We start from the raw sequence: 14622 nt of genomic DNA, 5'->3' as shown, positions 1-14622 counted from the left end.
GTGACAGCCACCATGACGGAGACGATACCTGGATGTTCAGAACTGTGAGAAAATTGTATAACTAAAGCCAAACACAGAGATAATGAAGCCAACGATCCAGCAAGACACTGAAGGGAGATCATTTGTATGTGTGTGTGTGTGTGTGTGTGTGTGTGTGTGTGTGTGTGTGTGTGTGTGTGTGTGTGTGCAGTAGGGCTGCTCCTTTTCTCTCCTAGTCCATTTATTTGTCACATTTGTGATCGGTTAATAAGTGGTTCTTATTGTTTATTCTGTGAGGAATAACCAGTTAGTGATTGGACATTACAAGCATCACAGTACTATTAACCAAAACGCTTTAGTCTTCAGTCAGAAGACATTTTTCAAGATCTCTTGTTGCGCACTGTTTCCCAGCATGGGTCTATTAAACAATTCAAAATGTGGCCTAAAGTGGCAACACATCCATTCCAATGAAAGCTGCTCACTCACATGTGCTACGCCAAAAAAGGTTTAGTCTTTCATATTAACGAAGCTAAAATAATGTTCTGATAAAGTTTATTCAATCTACAGATAATTAACTGGCAAATATTTGATAATAGATTAATCATATTCTTAGTAAGGTGCCAAAATTCTTAAAACTTAAAATGTGAATTTTTGCTGTTTTGTCTTAGTCCTGAATCTGTTACTGTTCAGACAAAATAAGCTATTTGAAGACATCAACTTGGGAAATTGTGATGGACATTTTTTGCTAGTTTCTGACATTTGATGCAATAAACACTTGATCAGTTGATCAAATTATTGATAGATTTTTCATTGCTAACAATTCTGTTTTAAACTTTTCAATGCGATGGTTGAAATTCAAGTATTTCACGTGCTGTTTTTTGGACTTGCTAGAAGACAATACTAGAGAAACATTTGGTCAAAAAAAGAGACTGGTCATAGTGTGCAGTGTTTCATCCAGTGTGGATCTGTGTGTGTGTGTGTGTGTGTGTGTGTGTGTGTGTGTGTGGGAGGAGACTTTGTGGTGAAAGAAGGGTGTATGCAAGAGAAAGAGAGTCGGGTTTAAACACCAAGCGTCCAGATCTGGGCTACATCAGGCAGACATCCCAGCTCTGGACGGCGTAGTTTTGTAAATTATGACCGCTGTTGCTGCTGCTGCCTCAACATGCCAGCCTGGCTTATGTGACCAGCAGTACAAACCACAGTGACCTACTGAGTTTCTGCAGCCCCGCTGTGGACTGGGAATGCACGATGCAACTCAGGGTAACACAGATCCCCCCACTGAAAAAAAAAAAAGAAAAAAAGAAAAAGGCCTGTCCTGAGGCTGTTTATACAGTATGGTACAGACGCATGAATCTGGACACATCCCTCAGTCTCTCAGAGTCTTAAATTATGAAGGCCTGTTCTCGCACTGTGAACCCTCATTAAGCTCTCAGCTGGTGTGAATGCTCCGAGAGACAGCTCGGTCTGGCGAGCTGCCAGATGTTTTATTTCACCAAGTCGGCACATTTTTCACTCTGCCAGGCATATGTCTGCTTCAACAAAGTGATAAAAGACGCTTCAGTGGACGGTGGTGGTTAGAGTTGCACCGAGTAACTAAAATGTCAAAACACAGTCAGTAGTGTTAAATTATACACCTGCGTACCTGCATTTAAAATGACGGAGACATCAACACAGCTATAAAAAGCCACTCTACAGTGATGGATAAAAGAAGCAGAGAGCGGAATCCACTACTTGTAGATTTAGTTTTAGGATCGGGAACGAAGAATGAAATGAACGAAAAGCTGGACCACAGACAGGAGATTTGGGTGATACTCAGTATTTGGAAAGCAGGGGGAACAGTATGAACAGAGAGGAACTTGGCACAGAACTCCCAGAAAGACTAAAGAGAATTCATAATTAGTAGTAAAAACATTAGTGTCACATCTGTATAACCTCTCCCTCTTCTCACAGAGACAGTATTATTACATTATTCCAAACACATGCTGCTGATGTTTGCAGCATAAGGTTCACACTAACTTGTGAGGACTTGTGACAGGGCTGTTTGGGGTTGGTTGGGGCTTAAAGCTGCTCCAGCTGTGCTGTGTCCCCAAACACTGGGTCATCTGTGACTGTGGTGCCAAACTGCACCCAACCCCCCTCCCCTCCCTACTGTATTACTACACACTCCCCACCACTTTAAATGTGCCAACATTGATTTACCATCTGCAAAGCTGAACAATGCTTTGCATTTTCACCAAGTACATAGACTACAATTTGTGATGAAATAAAATGCTCAACTTACACTTCTTGCAGTGGCAGCAGTTTGTTTACTGGATGCATCAGCCAAACCTACGTCTTCATTTTTTAAAGAGATTGTTTTTAGCTGTTTTAGCTACCTGAAAGCTTGGTTTTAGATCTTTAGTATTTCTCCATCAAAATATATATTCATGACTAAATAGGTCAAATTTGGGAGAAAAAAGTCCCCACATACTATTTATTGGAAGTTTTACAGTCACAAACTCAACTAATCTCTGAATCTCTTACAACTGAGTCTTGCCCATTTCAAACCAGAAACATCAGCAGGAACAAAAACAGATATACAATACCAAGAAAATGTCGGAGGAGTCCTGCGCTTTCATTGAGAGATGCCACAAATCAAAACACAACACTGATCTTTTGCAACTCTCCCAAATCAAAGCCTCAAACAAATCATGACTTCTCCGCAAAAATGTAAAACTGCATGAAAAGAACCGTCCAGAAATCTCTCACACAAAGACCCTCGACTAAGCTCCTCTGTGTTTCCTCGCTGCCATCTAAGCTTAGCTGTTAACCTCCGCTGAACCTGCCAGCTGTCTTCTCTCATTACCGATCAACCGACCTGCTTCTCCGCAAACAGCCCCCCGAGTGCCGCGGAAAGAGACCCCTTCGTTTGTCCCCCTTCTCCTCCTCCCCCTCCCTCCCCTCCTGCCTCGCTCCTGTCAGAATCAGAAAACATCTGGAGGAGCCCGGAAGAGTCTGTGGAGCTGCATCGATGGTCTCCTCCTGTGTCGAGGGGGACGTCCGGCCCTGTGTCGTCTTCCTCATGGTCGAGTGGACACAGCGCGGCATGGTTGAGTGTGATGGGATGTGGCAAAGCTACAGAGGCGCCCGGTCGGACTGTGAACAATTACAGGGATGTGAGAGCAATGGGGAGAAGGGCTGCTCTCACAGCTGTCACCCACACACAGGGGACTGTCGGAAGATGGAGATCTGTCAGATCATGTTTCATGATTCCATTGCCCAGGATGAATTATGGATTGAGTTATGAGCCCATGGAGATGGAAGTGATGTAACAGCAGAAACTGACTCAGACCTCAGAGAATGACGAGGCTGATTGAGATAATGATCCTATCTGTTGTGGATCCAGAGATAAATATGAACATTTGGTGCAAATTGTGAGTGCAGCATAGTAAATCTTCCAATAAGGATAAGCCAACAGATAAATATTTCAGTGCAGAAAGCTACATAGGCTCGTGCGTTTTGTAAAATATGTTTGCTCATCAAATTATCACTTCAGTGAATCTGATCCCACACTCAAAACAAAACAGAAGAAATACTGGCTTGGTATGTAAATGTTAGGTTTTACTTCTCGTTTCAGCCAGCAGTCCCTGTGTAAAAGTGGGTATTACTGTATCATAGGGTGCCTGTCTGAATCTGTTGTTTTGGTGCTGGATGTAGTTGAGAAGCTGGGACTTTTTGACAAGTTATTCCTCTTTTTCAAACTGCTCTTCCTGAAAACAGTCGATGAGAAAGTGGCGGAGACCGGCAGCACAATGGCCCAAACAAGGTGACAAGGAGCAATAAAGCTAAATTATAAGCCCGACGGAGTGTTTGAAGTCTCACACTCTTGTGAACGTCAAATATCTAAAACCAGCTGCTGTTCAGCAACACACACACACACACACACACACACACACACACAGTCCTTCAGCACAGTGCCAGGGGGTAAGATGATGTCATTAGCAGGGTACATTTTCCCCTCTAATTAGAAACTCAAGCTTCCCGCCATAACTTGGGGGTCTTTACATGCAACCATGCAACAAAATGGTGATTAAACCGAACAAATGTTTGATGTCCCTCTTAAAAAAAAGTGTTGTTTGTACAGGCGGCGCTCTGCAGGAAAGCAAAACCATGCTTTGAATGTGACTGTGGTACGGCTGAACTTTAAGTGATAAGAAACACATGATTGGCCCATTGTGAACTAAAACCATGAAATATCCTGCGGCTTCCGCTTGTTCTCCGCAGTCAGAACTGATGTGGTTCAAACCAATCAGATTATATGTATTTTGGAGCCCCAGAAAAACAGTGTCAAGAAAATACAAAAAGGGGGAGAAAATTGGAAAATAAAAGACTAAGAGAAATCCTGGTGTACTATTATATACCATAAGATATTCAACGCTTTGACATGTGCTAGAACATGCACAGGTCAATGATACGGTGGCTTCTTGGCTTCTGTTTAAATGGCTACAGTGCGGTGAGTGCGTGAATACGTGTGACTAACTTTAGTACATAAAACCAAACTGTCTCAGAAGTCATAAAGTCAACATGATTCTGCAGGCGCTGTCTGCAACCTCGCGTTCTGAAGTGTTGCACCACCAACAACACCATCACCATCAAAATCACTGCTGGTGCTATAAGCCATGCAGGAAGGCAAAGACCTACATTACATTCCATTTAGTCATATTAATGATGTCAGGCCTCCTGTCAACACCCCAGACGGAGACTCTCTGCTCTGCTCTGCTCTGCACCCCTGGGCGCTGTGCTCTGTAACAGGAGGAGGCATTCTCGTCTGCTCTGCTGGGATCAGCATCAAACATAGATGCAGCCGTATTACAGCTGGAAAATTAGCACGCTGCCACATGAATCAGGGGAGCAAAAAGAGGGACTGTTTACGACAGCTTCGCACTGTAATTTTGCAGGTAGGTATTCGGGTTGGTTGGAGAGGCGTTTGTATCCTGTGTTTGAAAGTGCGCAGTATGAAGGATTGGTGTTGTGGCTGTGGGTGTTTTGAATGATCTATGACTCACTGTAGCTTTTATGCAAGGATGCAAGCCAGGTCAGATTTGAAGGATTCAACTTCAAAGAAACACAAAACTGAATCTAAGAAAGGTGGGGAGGAGACCAGCTTAAATCTACCTCCTAACAATTCATAATGCATCATGCGTAACCCTCCATTCATTTTAATAAAAGCCTTGAGGGTGATTACACCAAAAACTATGTAAAAAACAATTACTTTATATTACAGTAATTAAATTAATATCTAAATCCCTAAAGTGCTCAGAAAAATGGGCAAACTCATCTGTAAATCCTACTAAATTAGTTTACCTTCCTTTCGTTGTCATTTCTTATGCAGGGAACTGAACAGATTACCTCTCCCTCTGGAAAGCAAGAGTGAAGCAAGCGTCACTGCCAGTTCACAGTCTGCATCAAAAAGCATGAATTAAACCTCCTGCTGCTGCACACGGTCCAAACCAACACGTGCTCACCTATGAATCTGAGGGTGAATGTGTTTAGAGGACATGTGTGGTCTGTTTAGTCTGGCTGCTAAGTTGTTTATGCGCCTGACCCCACGCTGACCAAACCAACTCAGGATGCGTGAGCCTTGAATGTATCAGCAGAGAGTTATGGGAGGGGGGGCTGGGAGGGATAGAGGTGGGTCAAGGTGGAGTTGACCCTGAGGGCATGTGATTGCCCCCTTGGAAGAGACAGCCATTACGGTCATTTCAGCTTTAGAGTGGATGGATTGCATAATGACCCTCCCCAACTTACTTTTGTTCTTCCCAAAGTGTTCTCAGGTAACACTGTCCTGGCATTTATATATTTGTTTTTATTAGTACGACTGTCCACAAAACCAGACATGTACTGGTCATAATTGAACTGATTGGTAGGAAAATGCTTGATTTAATTTAAGATTACAAAAACATTTCTTCCCTGATTAGATGTTTGGAAGCCAGAGCCTCATTTGTGCCGTTCCCCTGATTTCATCCAGATGTAAATATTTAAAGCTGGGCAGAGTTAAGATGGGATAAACCTGCAATCCCCAGGTCAACTATCTGCTTTAATCAGAGCACAGTGGTCAACCATGTCTCTCTCTTTCTCTTTTTCTCTCTCTCTCTCTCTTTGCCACTCTGTCCATGCTGTGCAGCTTTTTACCGACTGGACTTCAAGGCTGAGTTAAACCTGTGAGTCCACATATAGGTTTACATGGCAGATGATTTATGAATTGCTCCATTTGTCAGCTTCTCAAAAAAAATGTTTTGGGATCCAAAAGCCTGGTCTGTGGTGTACAGCATGACATCCATCACACACACACACACACACACACTGCCACGGAGAGTTTGCCTTATAGGGCATCGGCCATAAACAGACCATAAAGATCTCAAGCACAACTCTTAAGAAGACAAACTGAAGTAATCCCGTAGTAAATTTTAAACTGACAGACAAGTACTATTCCATAAGGTGGAGACTTGTCCACTCTAGGAATAAACTAATGACAGTAATATAGTGATTTTAAACCGCATAACCCACTATTAAGAGTGGCAAAATCAGCACCACAGCACAGTAATCTTTAGTTAACGTGGCTACTGGTTATATGTCAGCCAGTACAAAAATCATTTTAACTGAACAGTTCACATGAGGTCCAGTCAATACGTGATCACTCACACTGCCAATGTGTCACTCGTGTAAAGCGGTAAAATAGCGCTGCCACTTTATAAAAACAGAACGGAGGAAAAGTGAAAAACAAGAACACTGATCGGATCTATCAGCTCATACCCGAATCCACCCAAACAGCTCCGGTAAACTTCACAAGTAAATGTCACAAATCAATCTGGACTCACGCAGCTCCTAATAACTCAACTATTAAAAATGACAGCCCTGCGCGTGCTCACCTTATTCGCTCAGTTTATCCACTCTTGTTGTCTTTCAAATCCAGTGAAGGTGTGGAGATCCTCCGTGTGACAGACGGTCGGGTTCAGCGTGGCGCTGCGCTCTGCGCTCTGCGCGGACTGCTGGCACACTGACGCTCCGCTGCACGGCAGCAGCAGTGAGGAGGGAGCCCCGACCTCCCTACGGCGGAGGGGGGTGGGCAGGTATAAGGTTGTGTAAACTGACTCCTGTGTCGCCTGCAGGGAGCTGAGTGGAGCTGTAGGGGGGCTGTGGATTAGGGGAAAGACTACAATGACAAATGCAACATCATAACAAGTCATTTAGCTTCTTAATTTTTTATAGAAACCTACTAGTGTCAGTGAAAGTTTAATCAAATAAGTAACATATTGCTAGCATTCCTTATAGCCTATTAGGTTATCTTGAAAATATGTGCTGGAAAGTTGAAGTAGTAATCAGATTCACTTTCTAACAGAGCAGACTCTTTAAAGTTGTACCTATGACTCTATTGATTGTTAGTAAATAAGTTATCAATAATAATAAATAGGCCTATGTGCTTTGATTAATCAGCTGTTATTAAAGTCCCTTTAATAACAGCTGATTCTCTTTAAAAACAAGAATTGCATCAGCATGCTAACATGCTCCAATGACATTACTAGTGTGCTAATTTTCAGCAGGTAGCGTGTTTGCCATGCTCGCCACATTGGTTTAGCGTGTTAGCATGCTAACATTGGCAGTTTGTGCGGGTATTTGGTCATCAAACAAAATATTTGACAAATTAAAATTGTGATCTGATGGTGGCATCATGAAAAGTCAGGTGATTACGATTCATCCTGTGGGGGCCATGAAAGAAATTCTTTGGCAAATAATCCAGTAGCCGTTGAGATATTTCACACAAAACAAGGTGGCGCTAGAGGAAAGGTCCACCAAAGTAGTAGGAATGTCTAATTTTGTCTTTGTGGTACCAGATGAATAATCAGGAGATTACCAAAGTCAGTAGGATTCATCCTGTGGGCACCAATATTATCTGTACCAAATGTTGTGGCAGTCCGTCCAATAGTTGTTGAGATTTCAACGTGATAGACTGAACAATTGATACTGAACCACCATGTCTAAAAATGATCTCATTGGGCTAGCTGATTAATTATATTCTAAAATCTCTTAATTACTGCCAACCCTGCTGAGCAGTTTGAAAGTACTTGATAGGTTGAGCTCCTTGTCAATCAAGCATTGATTGATTGATTGATTGACTGTGCTTTAATCAGTATTGTTCTCCTGTTGTTGATTAAAAGATCTTAAACAGTTCACACATTATCTTAGTGGACTTTTAGCTCTAAGAGCCTCACAATTACCACAAATCACTCACAATCTGAGCAGCTTTAGATGTTTTAACCTTTGATGCTGATAAAGTCACATGTTTACTAAAATAACACCAGAAAATGATGGATCCATGGAGATGATAAACTCTTCACAAGGCTCCTGTCGGCTCTTTTCACTGTGACTTTTTTGATGCTTTTGTTATTTGCTCTGAACCACGATGCTGAACACTTGACTGGCAGAAAGTTGGATGTTTAATCACAGAATAAACAGCTTTTTTTTTTTACAGCTCTGTGTTTCTCTTTATCTGTGATTGTCCTCTCTCCCTCTCTTTTCACCCTCCTCCCTTAACCCCCCTTTTCGTCATAAAACGCAGCTCAACACGACTGGCTCAGAAAGGTCGGGGGGGGGGGGGGGATAAAGGAGTGATCCACATATTTCACACACACCTGTTTCTCATTCCCAAGCTCATCACTCTTGACAGGGCAGACAGGTCAGTGAGGAAGCACAGCACACCGAGAGCCACTGGAAATATTTTACTGAGAATATAAACACGAGCCATGCTGAGGTTCACATGATCCGTACACAGGGCATACATCATACGAACAGGCACACTCGCATGTCCGTCTTCTGTTGTGTTTCCCTGGAGGAACAGTTCACACTTAACAGACCATAACTGCTCCAGAGAGGCAGCTCGGAAGGTCACAGGAAGAGTGTTAAACTGATGTTTCAAGGTAACAGAGTGTGTAAATGTGAAGCTTAAAAATAGCAAGCACGCTCAAAAAAAGCCTTGAAAGAACCCAGGTTTAGAAAAGAGATCAATACACTCAATAGAGGAATGACATTTCTCAGAATAGAAGTTCTCGTTTCTCCAGAGCGAAGCTTGAGCAGACACTCACGCTACATTTAGGACACCTCCAAAGTGGAGCCATGGTCTGTCCTCTGCCACATCTGGGGGCGTAACGCGATCTGCTGATCCCGTCACCCTGACCTCTGCACTCACAGCCCCGATTTGAGGAAGCCACACTTCCTGCTGAGCGCTGTGTGCGAGGTGGCGAGCGACCTCAACCTTGTTTGACGCCATCTTTGCCCCCAGGAGGCCATTTCCTGCGTAGAGGTTCTGTAGAGTCTCCCCCTCTGCTGCTAGGTGGTTGCAGATCATCCGTGTAGCAGGTGGCTAATTCCTAGCGCAGTTCCTGGTGCCAGTCAGCTGTTTAAGACCCTGTTAACTCCGGGCGATAATCCTGTAAAAGCTATGAAAGATCACGTCCTGAGAGGGCGAGGGACACTACCGGGTTACATCCAGGATCCACACGGACTTAAATCTTTAAACTAGGTGATGTTGGTTGATATCAACTCCACCCCCTCACTGTCAGAAGTGTTTAAAAAAATCTATTTCATCAATAATTTCTATTATTGAGCTTGTTTCACGAAAACAAGTGCAGCAAGATCATTTCAATGTTTCCAACATAAATAAACTTTTTTTAAAATTAAATTCAAATGTTAAATGACATGAAAAGTATATTGTATTTTTTCTCATCATTATGCATTACGAACTATCCCCAACAAATCTTCAATTGGTGACCACTGATCATTATGTATTGGATTTTAAAATTGTTTTAGGAATGGACATATTAAGACACAGCAGTGCTCTAAAATCAATAAAAAATTTAAAATTATTTCAACACGTTTATTTTAGTTGTAACAGATTGAAACTGTTTTAATGCAGTGAAAGATTTTTTGTTTTACATAACTCAACAGGAGAGAAGACCCTTCAGTTTATATTTACAGATCACATTTGCTAAAATCCTAATATCTTGGTGACATGGCTTATAAAAGCATCAGCTGCAGCCAGTTATAAAGACTCCAGCACATTTTAAGGGATTGGTGGGCAGAGCCATGTCCAGTTTAAATACGTTTTACATCTTCTTATTCAAATACCTCCACATCTTTCCATAAGCCAGCTCTCTCTGAACTAGTTTCCTCATGGCCCCTCTTTGCGGCTCCCGTTTACACAGATTATCGAACACGGGGAAACTGGACACCCATGAAAAAAGAGGCAAATATTAGAAATGAGGTTGTCAGAGTTTTGTAACTTTCTGTCTTTCCATGAAGCGTAAAAGCCTTTTTAAAATAAAAAATTCACAAACATACATGGTCACAATTATATATGTATTAAAACAAAACTCTCTGTTTGGCTAGATACCACTAGAATAGGTGAATGAGAAAATATACGTTGTTGTAATTTTGGTAAACTCATCAACTTCTCAGCTGTCCTTTGAAAAAATGATGACAGGTCGAAATGTCTTCTCCTTCAAAAAAAAAAAAGTCCTCACTCTCCCTAACTTCAGACTTGTCCTCACAAAGCTAAAAGTACCAGAGCACACACACACACATACAGAGACATGCTTGAGGATTAATAACACTTCAAAGGGAGGAAGCCGCACTGTGGCCGGCTTCCTGCCCCGGCCCATCTTGGACCATTTGCTGGCATCTATGTGGCTGATGACGGCCTTGTGAGCCATGTGGTGGCTATTTGGAGCCACAGAGGTAATCATCTGAGGTAGCCATTGATGTAGTCGCACTTTGTCCTCTGTAGGTTAAGTTCAGCTATAGGGGGCCTGGGGCACCTTCACTTGTTGCAGTATCACTCAAACTTGATGGGGCCCATTTGTCTTTGAATAGAAAATGCTTCTTGGGTTTGATTCTGAATGCAGGTAAATGGGGAGAGTTTTTTTTCTCGGAACGCATCATTATCTCTCACTGGCCCAGGTTTTTCTTGGGAGGATATTGTGCTTGGCCCTTCCTGCTAAGTATCTCTCTCAGTCTTCTTTCTGACGGTGATTTATCATAGGCAATGTACTGTGGCAATTGTTTCTGGCTTTTCTTATTGCCACCATTTTCCTGCCTGTCTTTCCCACAAAGTATGTTTACATACTACAAATTTTCTGTGCCAGATTTGTGCTGGAGCAAATATAATTGCTACGTGGATTAAGTTATGTTTTTCCAACTTGTAGGTAGGAAAAGGTCACAGTGGATAGATGAGTATGGAAAGCATGTCTGACAGTAGACTGGGATTTAATTCTTTCGTCCCGCACTTTGTTAAGTTCAGCAACTAAAACCCTTTCTTGGTGAGGGGAAGATCATGGTTTTGGTTAAATACTCAAAACAATCAATGTGTCCCATCTCATGCTTCAAAAAAGCTTTGACTTTTTTTGGTATTTTAATCAAGACAACAATCTTCCTCCAATGTTATCCAAGTACTTTGAGTTACCTAACCATGAAAATGTTCATCATGCTTTTGGTAAGCAGGAACAGATACTGCAGAGTTCACAGCCATGCTACCAGTTCAGTGAGACCACAGTGCTTTGAGTTGAATGCTAACACCAGCATGCTAACATGCTCACAATGGCAATGCTAACATTCTGATGTTTGGCAGATATAAAATTTACCATGTTCAGCATTTTAGTTTAACATATTAGCATGCTAACATTTGCTGATTAGCACAGAACACAAAGCACATCTGAGGCTGATGGGAATGTTTTTAGTTTTGTAGGCTTCTACCCTTACCCTGGGGAACAGGAATATCTGTAACAATCTATTTAGATATTTCCGTCTGGAGTGAATTGGTTGACTCGTTCCACAGAAAGCTAAAAATATAAAATGTGATGAGAGTTTTGTAATGACTGTTTTTTTCATCAGGGTATTGTTAAAATAAAAAATAATCCAGATGGTGTGTTTCCTGAAAAAGATATTTCGCAAATGAGTTGTATCGTGTATGGATGTCGTTTTCAGGAGAAAGGTTTGACTTTCTAGCCTTTTTATTTCCATCGTTGCTGCATCACTTAGCTCTGAATCTTTATTTTCCCAAAAGCTCATCATTTAGGATCCAGCAGATGTAGGTTTAAAAAAACAAAATCTAAACCTACGTCAAACAGTGATCGCGTCCTGCTCTTCTGATTTCTACATGAGGGCAGTGACTTTAGGCCCGTACCTGGTTGACTTAAACATGCTCACACTGGTGGGCCCTCCTCTGTTTATTTTGCCCTCCATGCTGACCTTTACCCCTCTCCCCCAGTTACGACGCCTTTTGTTTGGAGTTTACATCTGGTGCAGGAACAGCATGGCCCTGCATTGTGTTGCGTCAGTGCTCACAATCTTTCTCAGAGAAGAAGACGGAAAGAGAAACAACAAAAAGGGAGAAAGATGTTCGCAAAGTTGTGAACATGTCAGAACTGTCGAGTTAGCGCCGCAGTTGTTTGAATGTACGTGAAGCCTTGTTTTGTTTACAGTCCAGCGTGTCACAGGTTTGTTTGATGTCTGGGCCGCAGCCAAATCCCAGCGAGGTGTGAAGCCCTGTGTGGTGGATCGGAGCCAGCTGCTGACATCTCTCCGGACAGCTCACAGTTCTATTTTGTTGTTTGCTGAAGAGGACAATCATTTTATGAAGGAAATCCAAAGTGTATGATGATAAAGGCAGGAATGTTGTATTTTCTAATATTAAAGATCAATATTTGTCTAAGTAGAGAGAAACATGGCTATCTCATCTCATAGGGAGACATTCTCTGGGTATTTTCAGTTGGCTCAGGGATTCATAGCCTTTGGCTGAACATCTTTCCTGTGTTGAAACAATACCAGACGTGGAAGGGCCTCGCCAGAGAAGGAGCTGGTATTATGAAAAGAAAAGCGCGCTGCAGTCGAGACTTGAGAGGTCAGTCAGCCAAAAGGTGTCCACATAAACAACACATTCAGGATTGCTATGAAAACAAACACTGGAAAGTAGGGGATTAGTTTTTGTATGTGGGTCAGTGTCTTTCAGCTGGACGAGTAGAGAAGTTGTCATGTCTAGATGGCAGCTCTGCCACCTGCAATAATACTCAACACTGTAAAAGTTGAGCTGTTTGTTGGAACAAGACTGAAAATGAGGACAGTGAGTTTTTGGTGTTAAAGTCCTTTCAATACACACTTAAACATACTCAGACATAAAACATAATAAATACATAACATAATGTAATTTGTGTCAGTTACTATGGATTCTAATGGTGACAAGTCAAGTCAATTTTATTTTTATTTAACCCAAATCACAACTTTGCCTCAAAGGGCTTTACAATCCTCTATCATAAGACCTTTGGTTATTTTCTCAGCAGAAACAAATGTTAAAATGTCTAAAGAAAATCCTCAAACCTCTCCCCTCTTCATTGTCCATCTTTAAGGTTTAGTAACTTCATAATAATAGTTTCACCAGAATATGTCGGACTAGACAGTGATAATGTGACATAGAAGCTGTATTTCTCAGCCAGATTTGACTGAGAGTATCCAGATCTTACAGATGAAATGTGGAAATGTGGATTGTGTTGGGGGAGTGAGAGGTTTAAATATGGATGTCTGGATATTTTTCTTTCTTTTTTTTTTCCTGCTGTGAAAGCGTGTCATTAATTGAATGTGGTGCAACCAACGTACTCATTCAAGATAAAGACAGATGCAGTTTTTCTTAGAGGAGTGCGGACTCTCAAAGCCAGCAATCAACCCTGCAGGGGATGAATATTATGAACTTAAAACGGCAATTTGGGGTGTAATGTACCTTTAAATTAAATTTGTTTGGCTAGTGGTTTGAATAGCGTCTAAATTATCATCTCATCGCTGGGAACTGGCAAAGCTCGTTTTGACGCAGTAAGATTTTACCTTTCAGTTCATATTTCACACTTCTTCAGGATGTACACTTCTGCAAAGAACCTGAAAAGCATGATGGGTGTTTTTCCTGTCCTGTTACTTTTGCCAGAAGTTTGAAAACATTCAGCCCTGTCATGACGGATGAATCTGGACAGTCAGCGCTTACTGGAAACAAGACAGACTTCAAAGGTCTTGATCACAGAAGGAAGACGCTGCCGAGCAGCCTTCCCATGCACTCCAAAGGAATCTGTCAAACAGCTGGCACAGAACAGATGTGGATTTAGATCCAGGCTAATCGCCTCAGTCTGAGAAAGATACAAGCTCTCTCTCTCAAGACAGAGCAGCTCACGTCTACAAACTTGGTGCTATTCTACATGAATTGATCTACACCACCCATTAGTAGCATTATGGAGTGCTCCACATCCTACACAGGCCACTTCCATCTCAACTGTACCCCTACAGCAGAGCGACCAGGTGAAATCAAAATGGTTTCCACATGTTTTCCTGTTGCCTGGTGATGTATGGCTCCTGTGTGCGAGGTAATGAGCTACAACAAAGCAGTAAGTTCGTCGAGGGGATGATGGTTTGCAGACTCAGTCTAAATCCAACAGTTAGCCAACAAGCTAAACAAAGTCCGACAGCTTTTCCTGTTGTGAGTCACCCTTAGATGAAATCAATTGAAAGAGGATGTTGTCCGTCTCTCTCCTGTCCGATGCCTCTCTCCGATTTGTCCTCGTCCCCCAGCAGGAAGAC

The 14622-nt window shown here is 42.1% G+C and overlaps 1 protein-coding gene across 1 annotated transcript in view; it reads right to left on the bottom strand.

Moving 5' to 3' along the window:
• Positions 1-7040, bottom strand: part of fam110d (family with sequence similarity 110 member D) — a 19698-nt gene extending 12658 nt beyond the window's left edge. Inside the window, exon 1 of the mRNA XM_023401802.2 lies at positions 6888-7040. The gene's annotated coding sequence lies outside the window, so the exon portion shown is untranslated. The remainder of the gene's footprint in view (positions 1-6887) is intronic.
• Between the last annotated feature and the right edge of the window lie 7582 nt (positions 7041-14622).

This window comes from Seriola lalandi, unplaced genomic scaffold (genome assembly GCF_002814215.2).
Source record: "Seriola lalandi dorsalis isolate HSWRI2012SDOR001 ecotype SW California unplaced genomic scaffold, Sedor1 jcf7180002053771, whole genome shotgun sequence".
In the NCBI taxonomy this organism is placed as follows: domain Eukaryota; kingdom Metazoa; phylum Chordata; class Actinopteri; order Carangiformes; family Carangidae; genus Seriola; species Seriola lalandi.
This window is presented reverse-complemented; position numbering and strand designations above follow the sequence as displayed.